The sequence below is a fragment of the Mustela putorius genome, unplaced genomic scaffold, assembly GCF_011764305.1.
Source record: "Mustela putorius furo isolate JIRA1106 unplaced genomic scaffold, ASM1176430v1.1 tig00000242_pilon_pilon_pilon, whole genome shotgun sequence".
Lineage (NCBI taxonomy): Eukaryota > Metazoa > Chordata > Mammalia > Carnivora > Mustelidae > Mustela > Mustela putorius.
Window position 1 is genome coordinate 9247956 of NW_025421325.1, and position 15173 is coordinate 9263128.

Genomic DNA, 15173 nt, shown 5'->3' on the forward strand with positions numbered 1-15173 from the left:
TGGCCTGATGGAAGTGAATGATTGAGAATGCTCTATCAGGCTTTAAGGGGATATAGTATGATAAATAATCTCAACATAGAGCATTCTTTGCTTTCATTCTGACTTTGTTTTATCCCATTGAAAGAAGAGAATGAACAGTTGTTTTACATTGATCTTGAATATTTGATCATATGATAGTCATTAGAATAGGGAGTATTATTTCTTGAGCTATTGAGACCTTTTGTTTCAGTATAGCCAGAGCTGCTCTATGAAACATATAAAAATATTTTCAAGACATCAGGCAGGGATTCGCACTCCCACTGGACTATAATCTAGTGGTGCTGGAAGTGAAGGAACCTTAACAGAAACCCTCTATCCAGCCTTATTATCATAATTATATTAGCCATTTACTCAACTGGATGGCTGTTTAGGGCACCCAAACAATAAACTATTTAATCTGTGGTAAAGCATAATCTCAAACCTAGTACTTTGTGGAGGACCATGGAAACCAGTTTTTATAGGTTGAATTTGATTATTTGAAACCTATAAATCAGTTACTAAATTTCTCTATTCCCAGCCACTTGTAGAAAAGAATTTGCTCCAAAAACATTAAATTATGAATTAGCGTTCAGAATGTTTGACATCAAACTAATTTGTCTGTAAGAACATTGGATAAAATAATTTTAATTTTTCTTTTATAACATTTCTGTAAGAAAATTACCTTCTAAATTATTTTTCTCTCTTGCAAACTAGAAATTAACAAATTAAAATTTACCACACAGCAGGGTTACTTAATTTTAAAAGATTGGCACTTAAGAAAAACCAAAAGACACTAAAATTAGAGAATAATTTTATACTCTAGCATTTAAATGCTCTCAATATTTTTATTGATTTCCCATTGCCTTTCATTAATCTTGGCCCCTAAATTTACTCATTGGATATATATGTTAATAAATTTTAGATAAGAGGTTTTGTCATCTCTTTTCCTGAATTTATTTTATGTATTCAAATTTACTTACTAAACATAATAAACTGTTTACTGCTTAGGGAAGTTTCTCTTACATTCTTTGATGGTTTTATTTTAGTCTTATGAAATCACATTATTTCTCAGATGGCCAGGATAATTTAAGTGATTAACCACAATGCCTGAACAGTTAAGCACTTCCAAGCACAAAATTAAACATTTTCCAATACTCCGTTTTTGTTTTCCCAATGAGATTTTTAAAGTCTTCTTTGGTACTTACAACATTTGAATTTTGTATTAGTTGTTTGTGTAACATCAGTTCTCTATGCTATTTTACATTTCTTTATGTTATGTTCATCTTTGTCCTTCCTTTCCTCTCCCTGGGATGGCCCATGCTGATGTGCCTGTGAGATCACTTAATTTACATTTCCTGAACCAACTAACTTAACTTGGATTTATAAGGAAAGGGAAATAAAATGCCACGTCAAAATGAATTTCTGATTTTTCATTCTTCCTCTTAACATACATGCAAGAATTTCTCTTAGTTATTAAAGAGAAGTATGATTACAATAGGAAGCACTAAAGTTATAGAAAAAGGTAGAATTTAAAAATGTATTCCTACCTCAATTTCTAAAACACAGTATTAGCATCATGGTACACTTTTTCCATAAATTACTGTTACACAATTTTGATAACACTTTTGTATTTTTTTCCTTCCACCAGCCAAACTCTGATACATGTTTTGTTTTGTTTTTCTTTTATCAAGCTAATAGCAAAAAACAGGTAATGTTTTCCATGACCTTGTTTTTGGTTTCTTCAGATTTGTTATAAACTTAAAAAATCAATGATGCCGAGGTGAATGAGCCTTTGCTACAGTCTGTTCTGGAAATAACATATGTGAAGAGAGCAGCATACTGTTCAGTTTAGTCTTTCTATTACAGGGCACATTTATATCATCCTGCCTTTTTTCTTTTAACAATAGTGACCAGAGTAACTAACAGCAGGCTGGAGAAGATAATCACAGAAGAGCTTTTCAAGGCCTGTATATCCATTCAGTGCTGCACTTCTTTTCTAGAAAGTCCTAATTATAATGCAATCCAAGAGCAGAAAAAGCTTCTCAATGTTTTGTGGTAACCAGTTATAACCAAGTGAGATAGGGAAGAATTATATTGATTCTAAGGGGGAAAAAACTGATTGGTATTCTTTTTATTGCACTACAGAGAAAAAAATAAAATCAGACAAATCTGAGTTTGCAACCAGAGCTACCTCATTTAGAGTTGTAGAACATTCTGTAAATTTGACCCTACTGAGCCTTTTAAAAAAAATCTTTAAATAGAAATAACAACAAAACAGCCACAAAAATATAAGATCTTTGTGATTGATGAGATCTCCTGTATGGCAATTCCTAGGGTGCTGTTGGCTCATAGGAAATGTTAAATATTATTCCACTTCTTTACTTTTTTTTTAAACTCATAGCTTTAATAAAACTATAATCATTTATTCATTAAGATATTCAACAACTATTTATCAAGTCCAAATCTGAATTTGGCATTAAACATACAAAGTAGAGGAAGATGGGCGTGATTTCTATTTTCTTATCAACTCGGCATTGTAACTTGAAGATGGCTGTAAAGAGGACTCTAGGACAACAGAACCATGCATTTCGTAGTCTAAATATTTCAGTAATTTCATAATTCTTTTATACATACACACATACATAAAATTAAGGAATGGCTTTATTGGAACGTAGCCTACATACCATAAAGTTTATCCTCTTTTTTTTTTAATTTAAATTCAATTAATCAACATATAGAAATCATTGGTTTTGGATGTAGAGTTCAGCAATTCCCCAGCTGCATATACACACAGGGCTCATCCCATCATGTGCCCCCCCTTAATGCCGATCACCCAGGTACCCCATCCCCCCACTGACCTCCCCTGCAGCAACCCTCAGTTTCTTTCCCATAGTTAAAAGTCTCTCATGGTTTGTTTCCTTTTCTGATTTCTTCCCATTCCATTTTTTCCTCCCTTCCCCTATGATCCTCTGTGTTGTTTTTGATATTCCTCATATGAATGAAACCATATGATAATTGTCTTTCTCTAATTGACTTATTTTACTCAGCATAATACACTCCAGTTCCAGCCATGTTGATGTAATGGTTAAGATTTCATGCTTTCTGATGGCTGAGTAATATTCAAGTGTGTGTTTGTGTGTGTGTGTGTGTGTGTATCTTCTTTAACCATTCTTCTGTCTATGGACCTCTCAGCTCCTTCTGTAGTTTGGCTGTTGTGGACATCACTGCATAAATACTAGTGTGCAGGTGCCCCTTCAAATCACTACATTTGTATCTTTAGGGTAAATAACTAGTAGTGCAGTTTCAGAGTCATGGAGTAGCTCTCTTTTTAGCATCTTGAGGAACCTCCATACTGCTTTCCAGAGTAGCTGGCTATACCAGCCTGCATTCCTACCAAAAGCGTAAGAGCTTTTCCCTTTCTCTGCATTCTTGCCAAAATTTGTTGTTTCTGACTTGTTAATTTTAGCCATTCTGACTAATATAGTATCTCCTTGAGGTTTTGATTTGTATTTCCCTGAAACCAAGTGATGTAGAGCATTTTCTCATGGTGTCTTGGCCATTTGTATGTCTTCTTTGGAGAAATGTCTATTCATGTCTTCTGCCCATTTCATGAATGGATTATTTGTTTTTTGGGTATTGAGATTGATAAATTCTTCACAGATCTTGGGTATTAGCCCTTTATCTGATATGTCATTTGCAAATATCTGTTCCTGTTCTGTAGGTTACCTTTTAGTTTTGTTGACTATTTTCTTTGTTGTGCGAAAGCTTTTAATCTTGATGTTAATTTTTCCTTTTGTTTCCCTTGTTAAAGTTCATCTTTTTAAAGTGTACAATTCAGTGGTTTCTAGCATATCTATAGAGCTGTGCAACTATCAGCATAACCTAATTTTAGAACATTTTTTTTTTCTTCCAGATTTTTATTTAAACTCAAGTTAACATATACTGTAGTATTGGTTCAGGAGTAGACTTTAGTGATTCATCATTTACATATAACACCCATTGCTCATTACATCAAGTGTCCTTCTTTTTTTTTTTATTTTATTTATTTTATTATTTTTTTAAAAGATTTTATTTATTTATTTGACAGAGAGAGATTACAAGTAGGCAGAGAGAGAGGAGGAAGCAGGCTCCCTGCTGAGCAGAGAGCCCGATGCGGGACTCGATCCCAGGACCCTGAGATCAAGACCTGAGCCGAAGGCAGCGGCTTAACCCACTGAGCAACCCAGGCGCCCATCAAGTGCCCTTCTTAATGCCCATCACCTGTTACCCCATCTCCCCTCCAGCACTCCTCAGTTTGTTCTCTGTAGCTAAGAGTCTCTTATGGTTTGCCTACCTCTCTGTTTTTATCTTATTTTATTTTTTCTTACCTTCCCCGATTCATAATTTTTGTTTTTTCCTTACCTTCCCCTATTCATACTTTTTGTTTCTTAAATTCCACAGATGAGTGAAACCGTAAAATAGTTGTCTTTCTCTGTCTGACTTATTTTGCTTAACCTAATACACTCTAGTTCTGTCCATGTTGTTGCAAGTGGCAAGATTTCATTCTTTTTGATGGCTGAGTAATACTCCATTATATATGTGAGATCTCTCTCTTTCTCTATATATACATAGATAGATAGATATCCATATATATAGATATGGATATATATATATCCCATCTTTTTTATCCATTCATCAGTGGATGGATATTTAGGCTCTTTCCAGGATTTTGCTATTGTTGATAATGCTGCTGTTAACATCGGAGTTCATGTGTCCCTTCAAATCAGTATTTTTGTATCCTTTGGTAAATACCTAGTAGTGCAATTGCTGGGTCATAAAGTAATTCTATTTTTAACTTTTTGAGGATCCTCCATACTGTTTTCCACAAGGACCACATCAATTTGCATTTCTACCAGCAGTGTAAGAGGTTCCCCTTTCTCCACATCCATCTGATATCTGCATGTTGCTATAATTTCCTTCATGTTTCTTATACTATGGGTTCATTGAGCTTCTGAGACCTGTGAATTTATAGTTTTCATTAAATTTAGAAAGCTGGCTTTTATGTCTTCAAATACTCTGTTCTCTCTCTCCCTATTGGGCTCTTCTCCTTTGGGGACTTGAGTTATGCATATATTAGACTGCTTGAAGTTGGTCCCACAGCTAAATGATTCTCTGTGTATATTTTTCATTCTTTCACTATTCCATTTTGTATAGTTTCTGTAACTAGGTTTTCAATTTTAAATACTGTTCTTATAGAATGCATAATCTGCCACTATTCCCATCAAGTATATTTTCATTTCAGACATTATAGCTTTCATCTGTAGATATTTGATTCTAGTTCTTATTATATCATTCATTTGCTACTTTGCATGTTTAATCTTTCTTTTAACTTCTTAAACATATGGAATAGGGTTGTAATAATCATTTTAATGTCTATTGATTCTATAGTCTGTGTTATTTCTGTGTCTGTTAGATCAATTAACTTTCTCCCCTCAGTATAGGTTGTACTATTCTTTTCCTTGCATGTCTGGTAATTTTTAATTTTTATTGCATGATAGACATTTTGAATTTTACCTTATTGCTGTTTGATGCTTTTATTCCTATAAATATTATTGTGCTTTCAATCTTTATAAAAGCATTTTTTAATAAACCTAGCTGATGTGTTTACTTCTTCTACTACCCATCATATTATTTTTTGTCACATCACTATGCTTTTTCCTTTGTTACATGAGTAATAATTTGTATGTATTTGTTCATTTACTTTTTTATTATTTATCTTATATCCTGATAGACAATCAGGTCCATGAAAGAAAGTGCCACTCTGTCTTTCTCTTTCTTTTTTTTAAGGATTTTATTTTATTTTATTTTTTTAAATTTAATTTTATTTTTTTCAGTGTTCCAAGATACATTATTTATGCTATTTATTTTGCACACTTGCACAGTGTTTACCACATAATTGCTCAATTAAAAATGAGCAATTTTAGTTTTCTATTTTATATTTATTTATAAATATTTTATTTATTTATTTATTTGAGAGAGAGACAGCAAGTGTGAATGAGGGAAGAGATGGGGGTGGGGAGGGGGAGAAAGGGAATCTCAAGCCAACTCAGTGCTTTAGTGCAGAGCCTGATGGGGGGCTGGATCTCATGATCCTGAGCTCATGGCCTGAGCCATAACCAAGAGTCAGATGCTTAATTCACTGAGCCACCCAGTCACCCCAGATTTCTGCTATCTTAACATTATGTATTAATGTTTTGCTTTGGGGCATTAAATTTATTGGCCACATTTGAATTTCACTCTAATAAATGTGAAATATAAACCATCTTTGTGCTTTCTAATTATAATTCTATGAAGTTTTTATTGATTAGCTTGACTTTATTTTAAGGAAATTTAAAACACTATATTTTCCCGAATTTCTCTATGAAATATTCTACAAAAATGTATGGTTCATAGAAATACATTTATATGTACAATTTGGAAGAATGTATGATGTCTTTCATTTGAATTTTTAACATGAAATTTATAACTAGATAAGTAAGTGTTCGACTCATTATTTCCTCCAACCAGTTCTGGAGGTTATTAAAATTAAGGTATTTGTACTATGTAATAATTCCATGTTTCAGTTTGCTATAAAAATTTCAAAAATTTTCCTCCATTCCTGTACAATTAACTGTCCAATATTAATGACAATTTGCCTCTTAAAAACTTTGCAAAAGACAAATCTATCATCAATACAGTTCTCTATCATTATTCTGAAGTTTAAGTATTATTTATATTTGAGCCAGCTAGTTCTTTTGAACAGAGCATATTAGAAAGGTAATTATTTCATGGGCCAATCAGCTTGACACAAAGAATCCATTCTGTTTCATTGCACAAGAATGAATTCCTTTCTAAAGACAGCTTTCTTATAAATACATCTCAGGGATTTTAAGACTCACCAAATAAGAGAATGTGAATGGCTCGTTCCAAATTTCACATGACAAATAATAAAAGAAAAAAAAATCATTGAACTGTATTTTTAGTATTTTAAGTCAGTGATATGATAATTATACCCAAAATATTACATGTCAGAATATAATCTTTATCACATTTATTTTTATTTTTTTATTTTTTTTTATTTTTTATAAACATATATTTTTTTATCACATTTATTTTTAGTTCTTGGTGATTTCTCTGAAAGATATGACAATATCCAAAGATTTTTGGTGAAAATGCATACATGCCAAGACTCCTGAGGAATAAATAGAAAATACTCTTTAGTTTGCAACAATGATCTAAATTTCATAGGAGCATGCGAGGGGAACTTTTTCTTTCTGTCTTTTTTTTTTTTTCTTTTTTTGGTTGGGGTACTTTTTGCATCCTTTTATTTACAAGGAAGTACTATGCTTTTTGGAAATTAGAGACCCTTAGACTTATTTTTTATATTGGAAGAAGTTCAAGAAAAAAGTAATTTCAAATCTATTTTCCAGGTAAACATAGATATGAGAACATGGTACTAAAACATGAGTGCTTACTACATAGGTACCAGGTGCTATTTTAAGTGTTTTACAAGGATTATTTCATTTGATCTTTTTTAAAAATTATATCTATGATGATTTTTTGTTTTTATAATAAAGTAATTCAACAATTTTATATATTACTCATTGCTCATCATGATAAGTGTAGTCTTAATCCCTTTCACCTATTTCACCTATCCCTCCCAACCACCTTTCCTCTGGTAACCATCAATCAGTTCTCTATATTTAAGAATCTGTTTTTCTATATGTCTCTTTTCTCTTTGTTTTGTTTCTCAGTTCCACATATGAGTGAAGTCATAAGGTATTTGCCTTTCTCTGGCTTACTTATTTCACTTGCTAAGTGAAATAGACCTTCTAGATCCATCCATAGTGTATATATATATATATATATATATATATATATATATATATATCTGTCTCACATCTTCTTTATCCACTCATCTATTGATGGACACTTGGGCAGCTTCCATATCTTGGCTATTATAAATAATGCTGCAATAAACATAGAGGTGCATGTATCTTTTCAAATTAGTGTTTTTTTATTCTTTAGGTAAATGCCTGGTAGTGGAATTACTGGATCATATGGTAGCTCTCTTTTTAATTTTTTGAGGAAGCTCTATACTGTTTTCCACAGTGGCTATATCAGTTTTCATTCCCACTAACAGTGCACAAGGGTTTCTTTTTCTCCACATCCTTGCCAACATTTGTTGTTTCTTGTGTCCTTGAATTTAGCCATTCTGACAGGTGTGAGATGATATCTCATTGTAGTTTTGATTTGCATTTCCCTGATGATTAGTGATGTTGAGCATCTTTTCATGGGTCCATTTAGAGGAAAAACATTTTTTTAAAAATCCAGATCAGTCACAGATTATGTGACAACCTAAATGATGGGCAGCTGTATTGCTCAGAAAGAAAAGATATTCTGTTACTTTTCCCAACTGCCATCATAGGTAAAACATGTTGATGATCCTTGAAACATAAACCTTCCTTTAAAAATCTGAATCAAACTCTAAAATTTTAGGATAAATCATCAGAGATACCACTGTTAGCCTGTTATGAAAGGGATGCAGAGAGTAGTAGTATGATAAAAATGCTGAACTCACAAAAACATCTTGTGTGACTACCCAATGATGGTAACAATGACCTTAAGCATAGATAGCATTTAGCAGGACTATTAAATTAGGTCCCTGTAATTTATCATTTTGGCCCAAGAGTAAGGCTAAATATTTTATCTTATTGCTTTCTTTTATTAGGATCATATTTTTAACCACCATATGCCTGGTTTAAAATACTTTTTTCAGTTCTGATTTTGAAAATGGATACCTGGAGTATCAAATATGTATCAACTACAAAGTTTGATAACATATATTAGAAATAACTTTTTACATACTCTATATCCTCTGTTAAGGAGTTTAAGACTCAGAAATTTATATGAATACACATATTTAACACAAACATACACATAGCTACATGAGCTTTTTCAGGAATGCAGATTTTACCCTACCTTGACAGCCGTGGTGAATTTTCAGCCACTGTTGTCTCAGTCACTTATATCTAATTAATGCTAATTTTTGAGCTAAAAAGAAAACTTCATTGAAGAGTAGGAAAAAAGTGCTCCTGAAGGTGTTTCCAGGTTTTATTATTCACAGTTCTCAACAAAATGTCTCTATACTGTACTTGAAGGTTAAAGGTAAGAAATGAACATTGTGAATGTGATCTAATTGCAGTGTATGACGAACCACATTAGTATACTTAGTGTTACTTACAAAGGGTATTTCCAACCCAAAAGGGAGTGGATGTTAAGGGGAAAGGTGGCTTTTTGATAAACCATAGTTCTTAATTTTAATGTAATCAAATTCATCTATCTTTTCTTCTTTACTTTGTATTATTCTGAAGATTATTCCAGTGCATTTTCTGAACTATGTTACATTAACTTTTTCCCCTTTTCTTCAAGATAATATAATATGTTAGGCTCATATTTGTTATCAATTTAACTAATAAGTCTTGTCAATTTGCCATGGACCACCAAAAACAATCTGTTTCACCAATCCATTTGATCTAATATGTTTTTCTTTAGTTCCCCCCCCCCTTTTTTTTTAAATCTTCTTTAAAGCCCCATTAAAAGAGAAAGATAGCAGGTCTCTAATTTACTTTGTCCTTTAAGCTTGTTATCTTATGAAAGAAATTAAATACAGGACAGTGAATTGCACACACATTTATAAATTATGTAATATGCTTATCTTTATTCAAGCAATTAATTTTGCTCTTTTGGAAAAGCCCAAGGGGAAATAACTCAAGTTGTCTTATATTTCCAAGAAAAAAGATGAACAAAACACTGGAATTTTGCTGCTTTTCCTATTTCAAATATCAGAAAACTATTTAAACATCGTAGAGCTTTTCTTCTAAATGTAATTATTAGATAACCTGATTGATAAATGTTTACTTTGATCTAGAAAACCGAATAAAATGATATAAGTCTAAATGATAGAAAAAGTGTGCTATTTAAGTATCTACAGAAAAAGTATCTCATGAGAGTTTCTTTCCAAATGCCTTTAATTAATTTGGAGAATGGGGAAAAACAGTTGAATACATAGATGTGTGGTCTTTCCCCTTTTCATTGGTAACCAAACTTCTAAATTGTTAGAGGCAGCAGTGTGTCTGGATAAGAAACGCGTATGTTATCCTTTGGGAGTTTAGTTTTATCAGAGATAATTCTGCATTGGTTTAGGTCCTTTAAAGAATTATTTAACAAATTTAAATACTTAAGGTATTTCCTAAGTTAGCAAAACCATCTATTGACATCCTACCAATAAAATGAGAAAATTAAGTTTCCTTTTATTTATCTCAAACATCTCCTAATCTTAAAAATGTATCTTATAATTTTTGAAAATATTTTCAATGTGTCTAACAAATACACATTTTCTGTAAGTCCTACAATTGGTTAGTCTGTGATTCTACATACACATTTCCCTTCCTTCTTCCCTTCCTTAATGTTTTACCATGAGCTTCTTCATTCTTTAGTTCTTTGTTTTGATTCAATTTTATTTGGCTCTATTTTAATAAAATGTGGTATTTTATTGTTTTGTTTTATTCCAGGAAGAGGTTGTGGGGGCCGTATTTCTTGAGAATGTTTCTGTTATCTTTATACTTGCCTTCATTTAAAGCTCTTGGATTAAATCCTCTCTCAGACCTTTTAAGTGTTTTCTTTTTTTCTTTCTTTGTTGACTTTTGTTTTGGAAAAACTGAAGCCATCTATTACCACCTTTTGGAAGTGATTTGGGTTGCAAAAGGCTACTTTTATATCCTTAAATTCATTAAGTTGCCATAATGGCCTTTTTGATGTGCAAGCTTGACTAGGCTATAGTTCCCACTTGTTCAATCAAATACTAATGTAGGTATTGCTACAAAGGTACTTCGTAGATATGATCAAAGTACATAATTTGTTGACTTTAAGTAAGGGAGATTATCCTAGGTAATCTGGGCAGGCCCAATACAGTCAGTTGGCAGGCCTTTAAAACACAGCTGAGACCTCCCTGAAGAAGAAATTGTACCTGTGTATAGTGTCTTCAACCATGCCCAAGAATTCCAGCCTTCCCTTGTCAATATCCTGCTCTGTGGATTTAGGACTTGTCTATGCAGTCACCACAAGTATATAAGCAACACATCTCTCTTTTTTTTTAAAGATTTTATTTATTTATTTGACAGAGAGAAAGATCACAAGTAGGCAGAGGCAGGCAGAGAAAGAGGGGGAAGCAGGCTCCCTGCTGAGCAGAGAGCCCAATGCGAGGCTCAATCCCAGGACCTTGAGATCATGACCTGAGCCAAAGGCAGAGGCTTAACCCACTGAGCCACCCAGGCGCCCCAGCAACACATCTCTTAATGCATATCTTCTCGTTCTGCCTCTCTAGTTGAACACTGACTGATAAAGACTGTCTAAAAATGTGGAATTGTGCAGTTGATGGAGGCTAGAGAATATTGAAGACTCTGATAATGAAAGTCTAGATTGCCTTGAACAGACATATAATAGAATTATGGAGGTTATTGATTCTGCTAATAAGTACTCAGAAGAAAGTGAGGAGCATGGTAGAGAAAATCTATATCACATGAGAGTATATCTGAATCACAGACTATTGGTGGAAATATAGAACTTAAAAATACTGCTAACTGAGGACTCAAAAGGAAATAAGGAACACATTATTAGAAATTAGGGGAAAGGAGATCCTTGTTATATAGTGGCAGAAAACTCAGTGGAATTATGTCCTAAAGTTATGTAGAAAGTAGAGTTTGTATGTTATGACTTAAACATTCCGCTGAGGAGATTTCCAAGCAAAGAATTCAAAGCACAGCCTGGTTACTCTTTGCAGCTTATAGTAAAATGCAAGGGATAATTTGAAAGAAAACTGTTAAACAGAAAGGAACCAAAAATAGGTGATTTGGGAAATTCTCAAGTCATTCAAATTGTGAAAGATGTTGAAACTAAGATGTTCACTATCAGGAAAACATGCTGTAAAGGAAAAGCTAAGAGTGTGGTTGGGCAAACTTTTGCTAATACCTCAGAAAGATATAAAGGATAATTAAGTACCAAAATGTACTTTGAAGAGAAAAACAAATGTGTGATTTATAGAAACTCTGTTAGGTATAGGCAGAAATCACAAATCAGGGTGAGATTTTCCAAGGAAGATTTGTGGAGAAGCCTTTTCGGATATTTGTGAGAAGCCTAATGGGATGAATCTCTGTAATATACATGGGAGAACGACAAGATTCTTGAGAACTTTATACCAGTAGAACCTGGTCACTTTGGACCAAAAAGGACAGAGACAATATGAAATGAAAGAAGGCTACTGGACGCCCAGAAGTTTATAGGCAAGGAACAGACTGATAAAACGACTCAGCTACAAATCCATGGTACTCTTCATGAAAAAGGAAAGATGATTCAGAGGGCAGAGGTGAAAATCACAGAGGATTATTCCCAGCCCTTGAAATCTAACAGAGTTTATCCAGCTGGATTTCAAAAATACCTGTTTTTATCTTCCCATTTTCTCTCTTTAGAATGGAAATGTCTTAGCTGTTACCTTGTGCTTGTTTTACCATCGTAATTTAGGAGCAGACAATGTGTTCTTAAATTTCAGAGGTCTATACATAGAGAAGAATTATTTCCAACATGGATTATACTGAGTATCACCCATTCCAAATTTAGATGATTTTGATGATAAGATTTGGGACTTTTGAGCTGATGAGATTTTTGGACTTTGACTTGGTGCTATCAGTGATTGTGACCTAAGGGGCATTGGGATGGGGTGAATGAACTGGGCACGTAAGACAGACATTAATCTTTCTTCCTTTGGTACCACCTCTGCATCATTCTAGGTGTGGAATGGAACTGGGTACCTCTGTTACTTTTTCTGCTTCTCCTATGTTCATCTACATAGAAAGGTCTTGTCACTCCCTCAAAATGTCATGGAGGACCGTGATTCTTCCTTCCAGTCCAATATCTGAAGAAGTTTTTATCAGCGCTAGGTATTCTAATTTAGGTCTGAATTTCATTTCTTCTGTCAAATGTCTTGAAATTTATTAGAGGTTTAGGGAATTTTAATGTTTCACTAAAGATATATTTCTATTTTGTTATATTAAAAATGTTTTTGGGTGCCTGGGTAGCTCAGTTGATTTAAGTGTCCAACTCTTGATTTTGACTCAAGTCGTGATCTCAGGATGGTGAGACTGTACTCCAAATTAGGTTCCCTGCTCAGTAGGGAGTCTGCTGGAGATTCTCCCTCTCCCTTTGCCCCTCCCCCTTGCACATGCACACACACATGCATGCTCTCTCAAATAAATCTTTTTAAAAAGAAAGAAGAAGAAGAGAACTGGGTAATTAATATTTAATTTAGTTAATTATTAATTAATTTTTTAATTTAACAATTTAAGGTGACATACTTATTTGGAGTTTCTATGCTTCCAACTTAAGAGTTAAATTTTTTTATTAAAATATTCTTAACAAGAAAGTGAAAAGAAATATTTTGAATTATGTATGAAGAGTTCAATAAAAACTGCTACTGTGCTCTTAAGTTTTAAGAGTTTTTGCACTATTGTGTTCTTTCAAAGTAAGAGTATTCGGATTAAAGTGAGAGGAGTATTTGTCTTTTGTCAGAATAGAGTAATGTTAATGGATTTAATCTGGTCATCCTGAGAGTCAAAGCTTCAGAGAAAAATTAAAGGTATATTTTTTTGTTTTTTTTTTTGAGATTGTATTTATTTGAGAGAGAGAGATCACAAGTAGGCAGAGAGGCAGGCAGAGGGAGAGGGGAAGCAGGCTCCCTGCTGAGCAGAGAGCCCAATGTGGGGCTCAATCCCAGGACCCTGGGATCATGACCTGAGCTGAAGGAAGAGGCTTAACACATTGAGCCTCCCAGGTGCCATAAAGGCATATGTTTAGAATGGAATACTTAAAATTAAGCAGAATACCCCAATCACATAGAGGCAATATTTGCATGACTTTTAGTATATAGACAATCACCCATAAGGACACACACATAGGCTTTTTTTTCCAGCTATTTTGTCATTTTTAAAAACTGTTGAATCATATTCTTTGTCTATTATGTATTCTAGCAAGTTTTTCTTATGATTATTAATTATTGTATGTTTATTTTATAACCTATAGCCATATTTTCTGAAGATAATAATAGATTTCACCTGATCTTGTTGAGTTTTATGACTATGTAATTGCCCCCCTGAAAATAATGATACTTTTCACTATTATGCATCTATCATTTAGGATGTGACTTTATGATATCTTTTTCTTGACTTCTGCATTGGCTAGAACTTTCAAGACATTAGATAATAATGATAATGATGGACATTTTTGTTTTTTCATTAGTTTTGTTATTATGTACTGCTAATGCTTGTTTTAAGTATTTTCTTCCAGATTTACTAGATGTTTTTATGAAAAGCATTATTTTTTGGTTATATTAAGTACCTTTTCAACATCTATTAAAATAATTTACATTTTACCTGATCTATACCAATCCCAACTTAAATCTTTACTCCTCCTTGGGGAACCTGGATGGCTCAGTTGGTTAAGCATTTGACTTCAGCACAGGTCAGGATCTCAGGGTCTCAGATTGAGACATGCATAGGGCTCAGCAGGGAGTCTGCTTGTCCTTCTGCCCCTCCACCTGCTCATAATCTGTCTCCCTCTCTCTTTCTCAAATAAATAAGTCAATCTTTTAAAAAAGTTTGTTCCTCCTTAGGTATTAGTATTTAAATATGCTGTTTTTTTATGTTATTATTTTTTTCAGGTTTTTAGATGTGAAGTTACCTTTACTCTTTGTTGTTTAATAACAGTGATGCTTTTTTTTTTTTTTTAAACACAAATCTATCATTGAGCTTTTCTTTAGCAATTTATTTTAGGTTTTAACATACCATTATTTTTTTTACATAGAGTTTTAGAAGAAATAAAATGTCCCTCATAAGGAAGTATTGTATTTCTATTGGAATTATTAACCAAAGTTATGTGTTGCATTATGTAGCTATATAATTTATGTATGCTAATAGGATCTGTGTTTTCAATCTAAATTTCATGAAGACAGAAAAAGGAGAGTCTTTTAGCTTTCTTTATCAAATATTTGAAAATATATTGAATTTGCTTTTAAGTCTAAAACGTAA